This window comes from Desmodus rotundus, chromosome 8 (assembly GCF_022682495.2).
Source record: "Desmodus rotundus isolate HL8 chromosome 8, HLdesRot8A.1, whole genome shotgun sequence".
Classification (NCBI taxonomy): domain Eukaryota; kingdom Metazoa; phylum Chordata; class Mammalia; order Chiroptera; family Phyllostomidae; genus Desmodus; species Desmodus rotundus.
Genome location: NC_071394.1, coordinates 63,461,562 through 63,475,208, shown reverse-complemented (window position 1 = coordinate 63,475,208; position 13,647 = coordinate 63,461,562). Strand labels below are relative to the sequence as shown.

Sequence of the window (13,647 nt, the reverse complement as noted above, 5' to 3'; positions counted from 1 at the left end):
ATTTTTTAAATGTCCAAATGTTGGCATCCCATAACAGCTCCTAGAACTTTTCTACAGTTCCAGAATATTTAAGAGTTTGCTTTAAGTTTCTGATGATTTCTTTACCAAAATTCAGATAATGAAATACAACAGAACAAACAAGCAAGCAAAATATAACCAGAGACATTGAAATTAACAACAAACTGATAGTAACCAGAGGGGAGATGGGAGGGGGTAATGGGGGGGAAAGGGGGAGGGTTTTCAGGAACATGTATAAAGGACACATGGACAAAATCAAAGCAGGGTAGGATCAAGGGTGGGAAGTGAGGATGGCTGGGGTTGGAGGGGGAATGGTGGGGGGAAAATGGAGACAACTGTACTTGAACAAAAATTTAAAAAAGTTAAAAAAATACTTGAGGTCGGTTAGCAGTCAAATAGCCAATTTATGTCTTTTTCCCTCCCTCTACCACCTTCACCTCCTAAGCCCTCTCTCTCCCTGAAAAATTGTTTTTCTTTCTTTCTGTAAGCAGTTGAAAATTATTTGTATGATTAAGTTGCTCAGAATCATGTGGTAGGTGGCTTGCTGACTGAAAGAACAGTATTATTTCCCATCGCAAACCAGAAGGCAGTGCTAATTTTAGAGGTTTTAAACCAAAAAAACTCACGGAATAGGTGACCAGTTTTGAGAGTTGTAGAATTACCAATATGACCCACAGAGAAGAAAATTTAAAAAATTTGAATGTAACAGATAGAAATGTAACATAAGCATATAATGAACAATGAATGTTAAATGAAAACCTAAGATGACTGCAGTTTCTTAGTATAACCTTTACTTATAGAATTAAAAGCACAAGTACATATTTGTTCCTACATTAAAATCCTATGAAAAATTTCTTCCATCCCATTATGGTTTTGATATCATTTGGGTATATCATACAGTACATCTCCAATTTCACCCCAATTGTAAGACACAACTACCCCTACCTTAGGGCAGCAACTAGTCCTCAGTGAAAATTCTGATTTGATTATTCAAGTTGTTTCTTTCTCACTCACTCAGTTTCTCTTTTAAAAGAACTAAATGATTTACATTCATGCAACTTGCAAAGAAATATTATTCACATGCATTATCTTGCATTTTTAAATAAATGATCATTCTATATAAATTATTATGAGAAAAAATGATTTAGAAACCAGATGCTACATGTAGTTTTTAAAATTTTGTTGGATGTTTCAACCATATGAAAGACTACATTTTAATAATGTGCTCACTGTACACAAACACACAAAAAAGTCACAATTTAAACCTTAGTTAACACAGTATCTGAGTCAAATTTTAGAACTACTCTCTTCAGATATCAAGTCTGGTAGTCCACAGACAAGATATAAACTATCTTCCTCACACAAATGCAACAGGACTGCCTTAACACAGAAAAGCCACCATGAGTACAAAAAATAACACACCACAACTTTCAAAGGCTTTTGATGAGAGAGTGCATGGTGAATAAAGAAATATTCAGCTTTCTAGATATTACAATAAAATTTAATCTTCTACAGATAAATGATCATTTGTATTCCTAACTCTTTTACCACCAAACGTAAAGAAAATAAAATGCAGGCATGAAACTTTTAATTCCACAGACTAAGTTTACAGACTTAGAGAAATATTTGCTTAAAAAAGCCATAGTGTGTTATTAGCCCCTTTTTATGGGGCCTTCAGTGTGTTACAATTAGTTTTTATGTCTATCGGTAACCTAGAAAAAAAGTAAGTCTGAGAAGTAAAAATTTATTTGATTTTCTTTATATTCATTCTAACATAATACAAATTATATACACATGATACATTTAAGGCTGAACTTTTCATTAAAGAAAAAATGAAAGTTTCAAAATCAAATCATTTTGATAACTATCCTCAAGATTTTAAGATACAAAGACACAATTTATTTGCACAGTAATTTCCAGAAGATTCTATCACTGAGTAAGTACAGAAAAGGCTTTTTAAAAATCACCAACTAGTTCATCTCCCAAAAGTAGTGCTGCATTATACTGGAAACATGTAACAAAACAATCATAAAATATCACAAACTCCATAGAATACATTCAACACTAAGTATTATAATGTTACCAACACACAAAATCCACACCATCACCAACCCCTACCTGTCCTGTGCCCGGTTCTTAGGGGAAAACCTTTGGAAGCACTATGAGGTGGCTATAACGACGGTAAACACTTTCTTTACAAGTTAAATAAAAAGCAATTTTGCACCTTAGGCGAATAGTCTCATTAATAAAAACTAACAGTTTCCTCCTCAACAGGATACCCTACTTCGCATCATCAAAAGTGTTTCCCCATTCCTTGGAAGATACCAGCAAGCCCTTCAAACCCAAACAACACACCGGGAAAGAAATGATGCAGACAGCAGCACTAACACAGCAACACCCTCCAGAACCAGCAACCAGATTGGGAAAGATCTACCGCGTTGTTTACTCTGGCAAAGAGGAGGAGCGGAGTGGGACTTAAGCGTGTGGGGCCGGTGCCATCCTCGGAAATCTGTAAAGGTCCCTAGCGCCCCACCGCTTGGCTAGCGGCCAGCCTTTGGGGAGAATGTTGCCCTACCTCTCCCTCCTGTCTTCCGGCTCTCTAAGGGGCCGCTTGCCGGCCCGCACAGCGTCCCCGGCCCAGGCCGCTTGGGCTCTGCAAGTGGCACCCTGAGAACTTACACAGCCTGGTGTACCAAGAACCCAGCAGCCGCCCACCAGCGGCGCCGACGCCACCAGCCGCGGAGACGACCTGGGCGCAGTCGAAGAGGGGCCGGCTGTATTTTGCGCACAACCAAAAATGATCCGAGGCAGGGGACTTTCCCCAGCGCCCAGCACGGTTGTCCCCCAACGCGCGCACCTCCCCCAACCCCCCACCCCCACCACACACGTCCTCTCCAGGACCATCCTTGCAATTGCAAACCCGGGAAACGCCTCCAAAGGGACCAAGTACCTGCTCTCTGCGAGCTGCTCAGTTGTTCACTTCGTCCTCCGTTGACAAGGAAACCAAACAGCACTTCATTTTTTTTTCCCCAGAAAAACCTTCCACTGCCATCATTTGAAAATTGATTTAAGGGAAGGAAAGGGGGAGGAAGAAGGAATAATATAGATATAGATATCAGGATATCTATCATAAAATTATCTCGGGTTTTTAAAAAAGTCAAATGTGCAAAAGTCATCGTTAATTTAAAAGAGAAAAAAAGTATTTTGCTTAAAAATAATCCCAGTAACCAGCTGCAAGAAAAGTTTCACGTTATCAATGGGTATCAAAAACAGAAGGGAAAAAAACGAATTTGTTCTGACCGGCTCCAAAAAGGGTACCAAGAAAATAGAAAATAAATGTATTTGCTCAGTGGTTTGTACCAGTATTGCAAAACCACGAACTTGTAAACACTGCATAAAATCCCACCTATCCAAAAATCTTATCAGAAAAAGAATATGCCAAAAAAGAGATAGAAACACGCTTTTTTAAAATTTTTACGAAGGAAAAAATAGCACCATACTTCACATCGCTTTTCCCATAAAACCAGTTGCACATCGTGCAGGAGTCGCTCCGGCGGCGCGATCTCCGCGGACTCCCGGACACAGCGCCTTGTCTACAGAACCACTGCATGCTAGAAAAACTTGGATTCAGGAAAAGGCTCAAAACCATGTTCCTCCAGCTTTCCCAAATACAAACAATAATCAAAGAAGTGGGGAAAAAAGATGGAAAAAACCGGAAAAACAAAAAAAAAAGGACAAAAAAAAAGAATAGGACAAGAATGCCACTGAGAAGGTACTCACCGAACGGGAGTAAAATGTTGGAATAAAAATGAGATTTGGTATAAAATACAGTATGGCGGTGGGAGAAGGAATGAAGCGCGTTTTTCTCTCGGTCTCGACCTCGGGCACTGACACGTGACAGAAGCTAGGCTGCCTCCCAGGCGGGGAGGACCAGGCTACGGCCCACGGAGCCGCTCCGCGGCGGGCGAGGCTGGCTCAGCGCTGCGCGCAGACGATCAGGGGCCCCGTGGGGCCGAGCGCACGCGCGCGCACACGCACGCGGGCAGGGCGCACACGCACGCGGGCGGGAGGGCAGCGCTGGGAGCGGAGCCTAGCGGGGCCCCCCGAAGCGCTGTCGCCACCTCTTCTGCGCGGTCACAGTTGCAGCCACCGCTGGCGCCGCCGCCTGGAAGCAAAGGGTGCCTGCTGGCCGTGCGCGGTGCTGCCCACAAGCTTGATAGGTGAGAACAACTTGCCGCTCCCCAAGAACTTGTGCTGTGCCACTTCCTCGTGTGCGCAGCCCTTTTCCATCTCAAGGTAGTTAGTTATCTGTGGAGACCGTCCAGCCCCGGCTTTTCCGAAGTTCCACTGTCCATTTCCCCCAGGTTTCCAGGGTCCTTTTCCTCACCAGCTGCATCAGTCTCTCCCTCCCCCAGTAACTGCACTCCTCCCTTGCGAAGCTTGGGGAACATGGCTTGGAGCAACACTGGGGGCGTTGTCACAGGCAAAGCCACCATCAATCTTAGTCGCCATCAGAGCGCAGGGCATCGCACTGCGCGTCAGCAGAAAGAAACGTCTGCAGTTGGAAAGACACAACAGTCTCTCCTGTAGGACCCCATCCTGGGTTCCTCTCCAAGGGCTGCACAGCCGGGGGGTGGGGCGCGAATTCATTCCTGCGTGGATCAGGCATTGTTTGTTTGGTCTGCACGCGCGTGCGCGCACGCGCGTGCTGGCCTATAGGCTTTTCTGGAAGGCTCCTTGGCCGAGGCTTTCCTTCCTGACTCTTACTCAAGTTGTGGGTGAGGGCTGGAAGTCACGGGGTAGGGGCCCAGAAACAAGTGAGTCCATTGTGTAGGTCCACAGGCGGGGAGCGAGCACTTGGCAGTGAGGGGGAGACAGGAGCTAGGAATGGGGCGCGCAGCCCAGGTGGCTGAGCTGCGCGTTCTGGACGCGAGGTGACTGGGGATTCTCCACCTGGCATCTATCTGACTGAGGATGCCTATCGCCTGAACAAAGATTCCATCAGGCAATTGCTGGATGCCTTGGGATTCCTCTACTGACTGTTCAAGTATCAGCTTTCTGGGCATCTGAACACATTTATTTTTCTTCATTTTTGTGCATTACCAACATCAGGACCATTTTCCTGTCCTACTTTGAATGTGGGTTGTGTGGAATTAATTGGCATCTTTGTAGTTAAGAATGAGACATTAACACAGCTCCTCAGTTCCCAGATTGCTATCTCCACGTTCCCAATGTTGACATTTAAGATAAAATGCCTCCCAAGATGACCTACCCTGGACAATTCTGGAAATTAAGTACACAGCCAATAGAGAGAGCGTCAACAGTAACTAGCTTTGTCAAACATTCTGGTCAGAATTCATTGAGCAAATAAAGTCTTAAACCATAATTTAAATTTAAAAAGTTTAAAATAATCATTAATATATGATTAAATATTTATTTTGGTGAGTTGCCAGCTTTACAACAACTTATTCATACTAAGAGTGAGGGTTGCTAACAAGAAATATTGTCTGAGAAAAATGAGTACATCAAAGTGGATTTGGTAACATCTGAAGCCATATTGAGTTCTATTCAGAAATAACAGCATTTTAAGCTGGATAATACAGATCCAAACCACACTGAGCTTCATTAAAAAACATTTTTTTCAAATGTATTTTTCTACTCTGAGTTGTGAGTTAATTTCTCTAACATTAAACCTTAAGTTTGCTAAACTTTCCAAATTTTTCTTTTCATGCAAAAAATATCTGATTCTAATTATTTTAAGAATAAAAGAATATTTTAATGAATGTTTTATCCATCACTTATATCACAGCAGTATTCAAATCTGAGCAAGTTCACTTTAAAAATGAGTTTTGAACCTTTAGAGAGTTATTTAAGAAGAACTTGAAAAACAAGGCCTTTAGAATTGCTCTGCAGCAGTGGCCGTCAGCCAGTCTCAGTGATTGTCAGGCTTTTATTATTCAATAAAACGACTCCCCTTTATGTAAAATGCAGTGCTGCTGAAGAAAAAGCAGGACATCAATATCCTCCCTGCACTTTTCCCATCAACTTACATAATTACAGCCCGGTGCTTACAATATTCCATCCATTTGTTTCCAATTCTCTTCCTTTAGGCTGTGTGGCCACATTAAAACCAGGAATAAACAAAGTTGGGCTAAGGGAACTAGCATGTACTGAGCACAACATCTCACTTAGTTTTTGTATCTGTTCTATAAAAATGTATTGTTATGTTCATTTTGAAGATTAGGAAAATAAAGTCAGAATTTAAGCAGTTTGCCAAGGATTCCATTATTAATGCATATTAGAGGTGGATTGGACCCAAATTGTATCTGGTGTTACAGCTAGATTAAAATACCTCCAAAAATTAATAAAGGATACTCTATTTTCAAATATTGATACTGATGCCCATTAACAAATGTACAATTCTCTAAGTAAGTCGATGTAAAATAAGTTTGTGGGAATCGATTGGGCTGTTTTATTCCCCACAAATAACAGTAGCAATACACATATTTTCACTCACATTTTTTGATAACATAAAACTCAAGGAGAAGAAAATAAAACCTTTGAAAGCAAAGGAAAGAGTTCATTTTTTTCTGCAGCAAAAATCTGTAGCAAGGATGTGGTGACCACATCCTCAGAATTTCACCACATTTTTTGAAGCAGAGCTGCAGCTGTGAACTCCTTTTGTTGTCCATTCTGAAGTAAGCCATAGAGGATTCATAATTGAGAAGCATATTGAATTTAAGATGAGACAAGTCAGTAACACAGATTGAGGAAATATCTACTTTGAAATCTATACTATGTAATCTCCATGTTTTTCCCTTAGAAAATATTGAGGATACAGGAATTATGTGTGCATATATATATATATATTTTCCATATAAATATATACTTATGAATCATGTGTTACTGCATCGTGGGCCCAATGTATGCTTTTACAGGCAACATCCTCATATCATTTTCTCTTGTTTTGCTTCATAATTTTTTCACAATGTAGTGATTTTAATTTTTGATTAATTTTACTTTATTTCTTTCATTATATGTTCTATCTCTTCCTAGAAGCATACGGTACTTATAAATTTCTTTTTAGTTTGGTGGGTTTCCTTTACTTTTTCTAATACTTTTATTGGAGAAAGTACAAATACCATAACTAATCAAATAATTTTTACAAATTATCAGACAAAATTATTAGAAGATCTGAAAATAAAGAGTAACAATATGATATGGAATCAGTAAATTTCATAAGGAAGAACTATCAAAAATACTGTGTAATTTATTTTTTAATGTTTATTACACTCATTTTATGGAATCCAAAAGTTCATATACACAGAGTAAAAGTACACATCCAAATTTTTTATGGTTTATGTTTACTCATGGTTATTTTTACATAAAACTAATAAGATATGTATATTGCTAAGAAAATTATGTCTACTAGTATTTTTACTTTGAATGTGCTTATTTTGCATTACATAGTTTAATGTGATTTTATGATAAAGTGACCTAGGGCAAAAGTGACAGAGTGTGTGCCCCAGGAAGCCCCAGTGAGTTTCCCAGGAACACATTTAGGCACAGGTGGGAGGGAGCAGCACATGACGTGTGCAGTGTTCTGAGCCATTGCACTGAGCCACTCTGTGATTACTGGTCTGACAGTTATCCATTCTAAAGAGAATATCAAATATATTAGTTTATAAATTTAGAAGCTGCAAATTTATCTAAAGTATCTCTTTAGATTCGAAGAGTTAAAGATAAAAATGTGGCAATCCTAGAGCCAGAAAATAGGTCTCTGTAAAGATACCGAAGGTTAAAAATATTGTTGATTTTAAAACACTTTACTAATATGATATAAGCATACAAGGAGCCTGAAGGGAAGAGAAAAGACAGGGAATTAATGTTAAACAAAAAATGCTAATGAGATGAATCATAAAGGAGAAATATGTGCCATTCAACAACTACTTACTGTGTCGTAGATGCTTTATATATGATACCTACTGTCATAAAATCCTTATAATCAGAAACACAGCTTAAAGATTCCACTCAGGGGCCTAGTACTGAAACAGGTGAACACAAGAGGGTTGCATATTTAGTGAGACAGATATTAAATACCATGGAACAGAAAAGTGACTTCAATGACAAAGTGCTGTCATTACAGCAAAGAAACAGATGATGACAGTGTTTGGAAGGGAAGAGAATACAGAGGACCAAGGGGGAAGGGGATGAACAAAAAGGTAGAGAGCAAGTCAAGGTAGGAAATGAGAAGGGAGAACCAGAAATTGTAACCAAGAACATGAGGTAGGGGTCTGGAAAATCTAAAAAAAATAAAGGCATGATTTTTTCTTTCTTTTTTTTTTTTTTTTTAATGTAAGACAAGTACAGATACTGGACAGATTTGGGTCATACTGATGAGTCCTAAAAGACATGACAAAAAACACTTTAGGAAAAAAATATTGAACATTTTACAGTGTGTGTCTTTAGTGAAACTAAATGTTGCCTGAAAATTCAAGAAAACATTCTTGCTGAGGTTCACAGAACTACTCCAGAGGAGGTAACAGTTTTCAAAAGAGAGAAACCAGAAAGACATCTCTTCATTTGTATTTTAAGAACATTATGCAAGTGAAATAAGCCAGTCAGAGAAAGACAAATACCATATGATTTCACTCATATGTCGAATCTAATGAACAAACTGAACTAACAAGGAAAATGGGACAGACTCAAAGATGAAGAACAGATGACAGCTCTGGGTGAAAGGTTAGGGGTGGAGGGATTGAGCAAAAAGGACAAAACGACTCATGGACAAGTGTGCGGTGATTGCTGAGAGAAGTAGGAGGGTTAAGGGGACTAAATGGTACTATAAAAATGTACAATAAAGATTAAATTTAAAATAAAAACAAGAGGCTTCTTTATCTCGACTTAGACTGGTAACAGCAAGCAATAAGGTTTCATTTAAAAAGTAATTTTGTATACAGAGAATAATCTGGAAGATGTTCAAGAGAAAACTGACATGTGATTGTCGATCCCCAAGATGTTAGACACAGAGTTTGGGCAAGCTCCTTCACATGTAAAGGTATATTTATGATTCTCCTTTTTCCTTTCCTTCTGTTTACTTGTTTTAGTTTAAAAAAAACCCTGGGGTTTAGAGGCAATATGGATTCTAAGTATCAATATTAGTTTACTTAAACTCTGGAATATTTTTTGAGATGTTATTCATTTGTTTTGCTTAAAGGTTATAGCAATTGAGAGATGAATGGATGTGAATAATTGGTGATTATCAAGTCTTGGGGTCCTGTCAATAAGAAGCACTTCTAATTTCCATGAGATCTAGTAAGTTATTTATTTCTATTGATATGACACTTACATTTTGAAAACAAAATTTATTTTTCAATAATAAAATTGAGTTTTCAGGAGCCAGACAAGTATAGTAGAATGACTTTATGCTGACAAATCATGTGACAGTGCACTTTGCAAGCCTGTTATTATAGATTCAAACATTGAAACAATAAATAGGTTGTTTTTATATAACTATCTGTTACATGTTCCCAATTTCCTCTGATATTATCTACTCTCTTTTCTCTCTGTGTCTCAGAACTCAAACCTCTGATATCTTCGTATACATATTCAGGGGATAGGAAATGTTAATACATTAATTCTTGGACTTCTATGAAACTAATAGAAATCTTTTATACTAGTAAATGTGTGAGTAGACATTTGGTAAAGGTAATTTTAGTCAATAGTCAGTTATATATTTATATATACAAGGTCTGTCAGGAAAAAGTCCAGCCATTGTTAATATAAGAAAATGGTTTGCATGACATTGATGTAACCTGGCAGCCAAGCAGAATGGACTGGAGTGCACATGTGTGAACAATGATGGCTTCACTGTACTAGTCAGTGGGGGTGGTAGATGCCATTGAGTGAGCATGTGCACTGTGTGCCCATCACATTCAAAATGAGCAAGTAGAGCAACAAATCTGCATCATGTTTTGTGTTAAGCTTGATCATTCCTCCACAGAAACTATTTGGATGATTCAGAAGACCGCAGCTATGGGCAACTGGTAATTGGCAACCTCATCATGACAATGTGCCTGCTCATGCATCAGGTCTGATGCTTAGTTTTTGGTGAAACATCAAATCACCCTGGGGACTCAGCTCTTCAACAGCCCAGATTTGGCACCCTGAAACTTCTGGTTTTTCCCAAAACTAAAATCACCTTTTCAAGGGAAGAGATTTCAGAACGTCAATAACAGTCAGGAAAAGACAACAGGGAAGCTGATGGAGATTGGGAGATTTGTGTGAGGTCTCAAAGTGCCTATGTTGAAGGAGCTGAGGTGTTGTTTTCCTATGTATAATGTTTCTTGTATCTGGTATCTTCTTCAATAAATGTCTCTAATTTTCATATTACATGCCTGGATGTGTTCTGGATAGACCTCATCATATTTCCCCAGATTCATTTGTTTTCTCTGGATGAATCCCTCCTCAGCCCAGAGAGAGGTAAACTTTGTTTAGATCTGAAAAGATCACAGCCTTTGTCTGGTTGGCTTCTGGGTAGTAAATTGTGTGTTATTTTTTTCATCTAAAGCTTCAGAGAAAACAAGAGCAAAAATCAAACAGACATTCCAAATAAAATATAATGAACAACTAGGAGGCTACTGGGCATAAAATGAATATTTCACACTACAAACCTATATGTACAAACATGCCACTTGTCAAGGCATTCATTACATGTAGTCACTTGTCCATGCATGAAGTCCAATTTCATATGCATTTATCTTTACAAATTAGATAAAATCAAAAGTAGAGCTTTATTGTCACATAACTAGTGAAAGAGTTCATTAACATTCAACATACGTCACCATTTTACTTCATTGCAGAAAAAATTGGTAACTAATTTAAAAAAATTAAACAGCATGTTTCATTAGTATTCTTTAAATCAACTGTATTCAAAGTTCTGGAGGTAACAAAAATGTTTATCCAGAAAAAATTTAATCTTTAAAGTTGACATCTGCTTTTGTTACAAATAGAGGTAATCTGTAATGTTTTTTTCTTACCACTTGTACAACAAAAAATATAACATGTTTTAAGGTTTATATGAAGAAATTAACAAATATTCTTTAAACTTAATTTTAAAAAGCTATTATCAAAGTATTGTAGTACAGTATATTTTATATGGAAAGAGGAAAAAAGACTGCAAATTAAATTTAATTGTCTGACTTAAAAATACACTGCATTTTGGGTGAAAGGGGGGATTTTGTGATATAATTTTGCTGAAAAGCAGTGCTTCTGCTAATTTGCTAAACCTGGTGGGAATAGATGGTGCCTCTGTTGCTGCATGGAATGTTTGTAGAACTGAGTAGAGTTACGAATAAAGCTAGAATCTCTTCCACTCAGGATAAGGACTTTTATTAGAATCTTGAAAAATCACACATTTTAACTTTAACATCATACATCAAAACATGATTTGCTTCTTATTTATAATTAATTTTTTCTAATAACCAATGACAAGTAATCCAGAGGCTATCGCAATAAATTGACAAGTATATCACTCACGTACATAAGTATAAAGAATATTCAAATCCCCCAGTCATATCCTATAAGCTGTGTAATATTTAAATAATGGTTATAAAGATACTCATTTGTTATTACTTAAAAATATATCATTTTAGAGAAATGCTACTTTGGTACCCTAAAATATTTACAAATTATTCATCAATATATAGGCTATCTTTTCAAACTATTCAAGCCACTTTGGGGATGCGTAATAGGTAATACCTGATGAAATAAACTCATAGCTGAAACTTTGTTAATGTGTCTCTGGAAATGTAGTTAAATGTGTGTTTCAGTTCATTATCTAGGACACACTCACAATATAGATCATAATGGATAGACCTGTGTTGGGAACTGTCCTGCCTGGTTTCAGAAGCTGTAATCCACCATGGGTAAGGCTGAGTCAGAGTTGGGACCATAAGCCATTAAGGAGACAAAGCTTATCTCCCTGGCAGGTGTGCCATCTCTGCCCACTTCACCCTGCTTGGCCCTGAGCTTGACAAGTTAGCCAATGATGGGTAAGATCCCTCAAGGGAGGAACAGCCTAAGACAGGCATTGATCACCAGGAATAAGCCCACAGGGAAGGACTCAGGGGGCTATAGAAAAAGGGGGTGATGGACTCTCGCCCCTCGACTTTGAAATAGCCTGAGTCCTCATTCTGTCTGCAAGAAGTCTCCTAATCTCTTGGCTGCCTTACTTCCCTTGCCTGACTTAAGCCTGAAGCAATTACAGAGGGCAGTGCAGTCCTGTGCTGGGAGGGGCGGATTCCCTGGGGAATCAGGCCTAAGAAAAAATACATACAATCCTGTGAAACCTGCTTAATTTATACCCTCAGCTTAGAAGATAAAGGTCCAGACCTGAGATGAATCTGGCGCCCAAAGTTTTATAGCCCTTTAACTAATTGACTGTAACTCAGAATAAGCCCTCAAAGTTCTCTGTAAATCATGTATTGTTTAACCCTTACTGCCTGACAATGATTGATGAGCTTTATCTGTATTCCTGGGCAAATGAACCCAATAAAAGCCCATTGAGGAAAAGGCTCTGGGCCCTTCTCCTTTGAGAGATCAGCCACCTCTCCTCCCCAAGCAGATCATGTCTTGGTAGACTTACTCTTCATCCATGGCAGACGTGGGGCTCAGACATAAAGCTCCATGACAGACCTGGAGAATAATATGCTGAATGAAATAAACCAGCCAGAGAAAGACAAATACCACATGATCTAACGCATATGTGGAATCTAGTGAACAAATTGAACTAGCATGCAATATGGAGACAGATTCATAGATAGAGAGCAGGCTGACAGTTCTGGGGAGGATTGAGGGGGCTGGAGGGATCAAGCAAAAAAGGAAAAAAGAAAGAACTCATGGACATGGACAACAGTGTAGTAATTGTGGGGGTAGGGGGAGGGTGAAGGTGGAGAGAGGATAGGGTGACTAAATGATGATGGAAAATATATAAATAAATACAAAATAAAAAAGACATTCAAAAACTCAAAATAGGATTTTTTAAAAAAATAAGTCTCAGTTGTAACTAAAATGGAATCAACATATATCATATTGAAAGATTCTCAGAATTCTAACGTCAGAGTAAAATGTGAACTACACCTTTGTTCATTAATCTTATATCATTCTTCTTAAAAAATACATTTTAAGAATTTTTAATAAGAAAACATTTCCTTAGAAGTTGCAGAAAAATCAGTGTAACAGGCACCTGGCATGAGTTAGTTTTCTTAACAAGTTCACCAAGAATGATCAACTTTATTCTACTGCTGCGATCTTAAAACAGTTGATTTCTTATGTCTTTGCAGTGATTCTTTTGTAGTGACTACAGAATATTTTCAATAAATATTTCATATTGTCTTTCTATAAAAATTAAGGACCGAACATCAAAGCTCAAATCAGTACAAGCATTTCAGCAGCATTCTTTTCTTTCTGTGCTAGAACCACATAAGGTTAGGCTTTTGAGAAACTAGAGTGATGGACAGTTAGTGTATGCCCTACACATTCTTCAGTATCAGGCTTTAAAGCAAGCTTTTCCAAAGTACTGCATCATAGTCAAATCATGGTTGAATTCTTTGACAAGTGCCTGAAGTG

General features: G+C 38.3%; 1 protein-coding gene across 1 annotated transcript in view; it reads right to left on the bottom strand.

Annotated features, from left to right (window-relative positions):
* The window catches only part of RALYL (RALY RNA binding protein like), an 821,247-nt gene extending 817,322 nt beyond the window's left edge, over positions 1–3,925 (bottom strand). Inside the window, exons 1-2 of the mRNA XM_053930450.2 lie at positions 3,799–3,925; positions 2,969–3,063 (exon numbers count right to left, since the gene is read on the bottom strand). The gene's annotated coding sequence lies outside the window, so the exon portion shown is untranslated. The remainder of the gene's footprint in view (positions 1–2,968; positions 3,064–3,798) is intronic.
* Between the last annotated feature and the right edge of the window lie 9,722 nt (positions 3,926–13,647).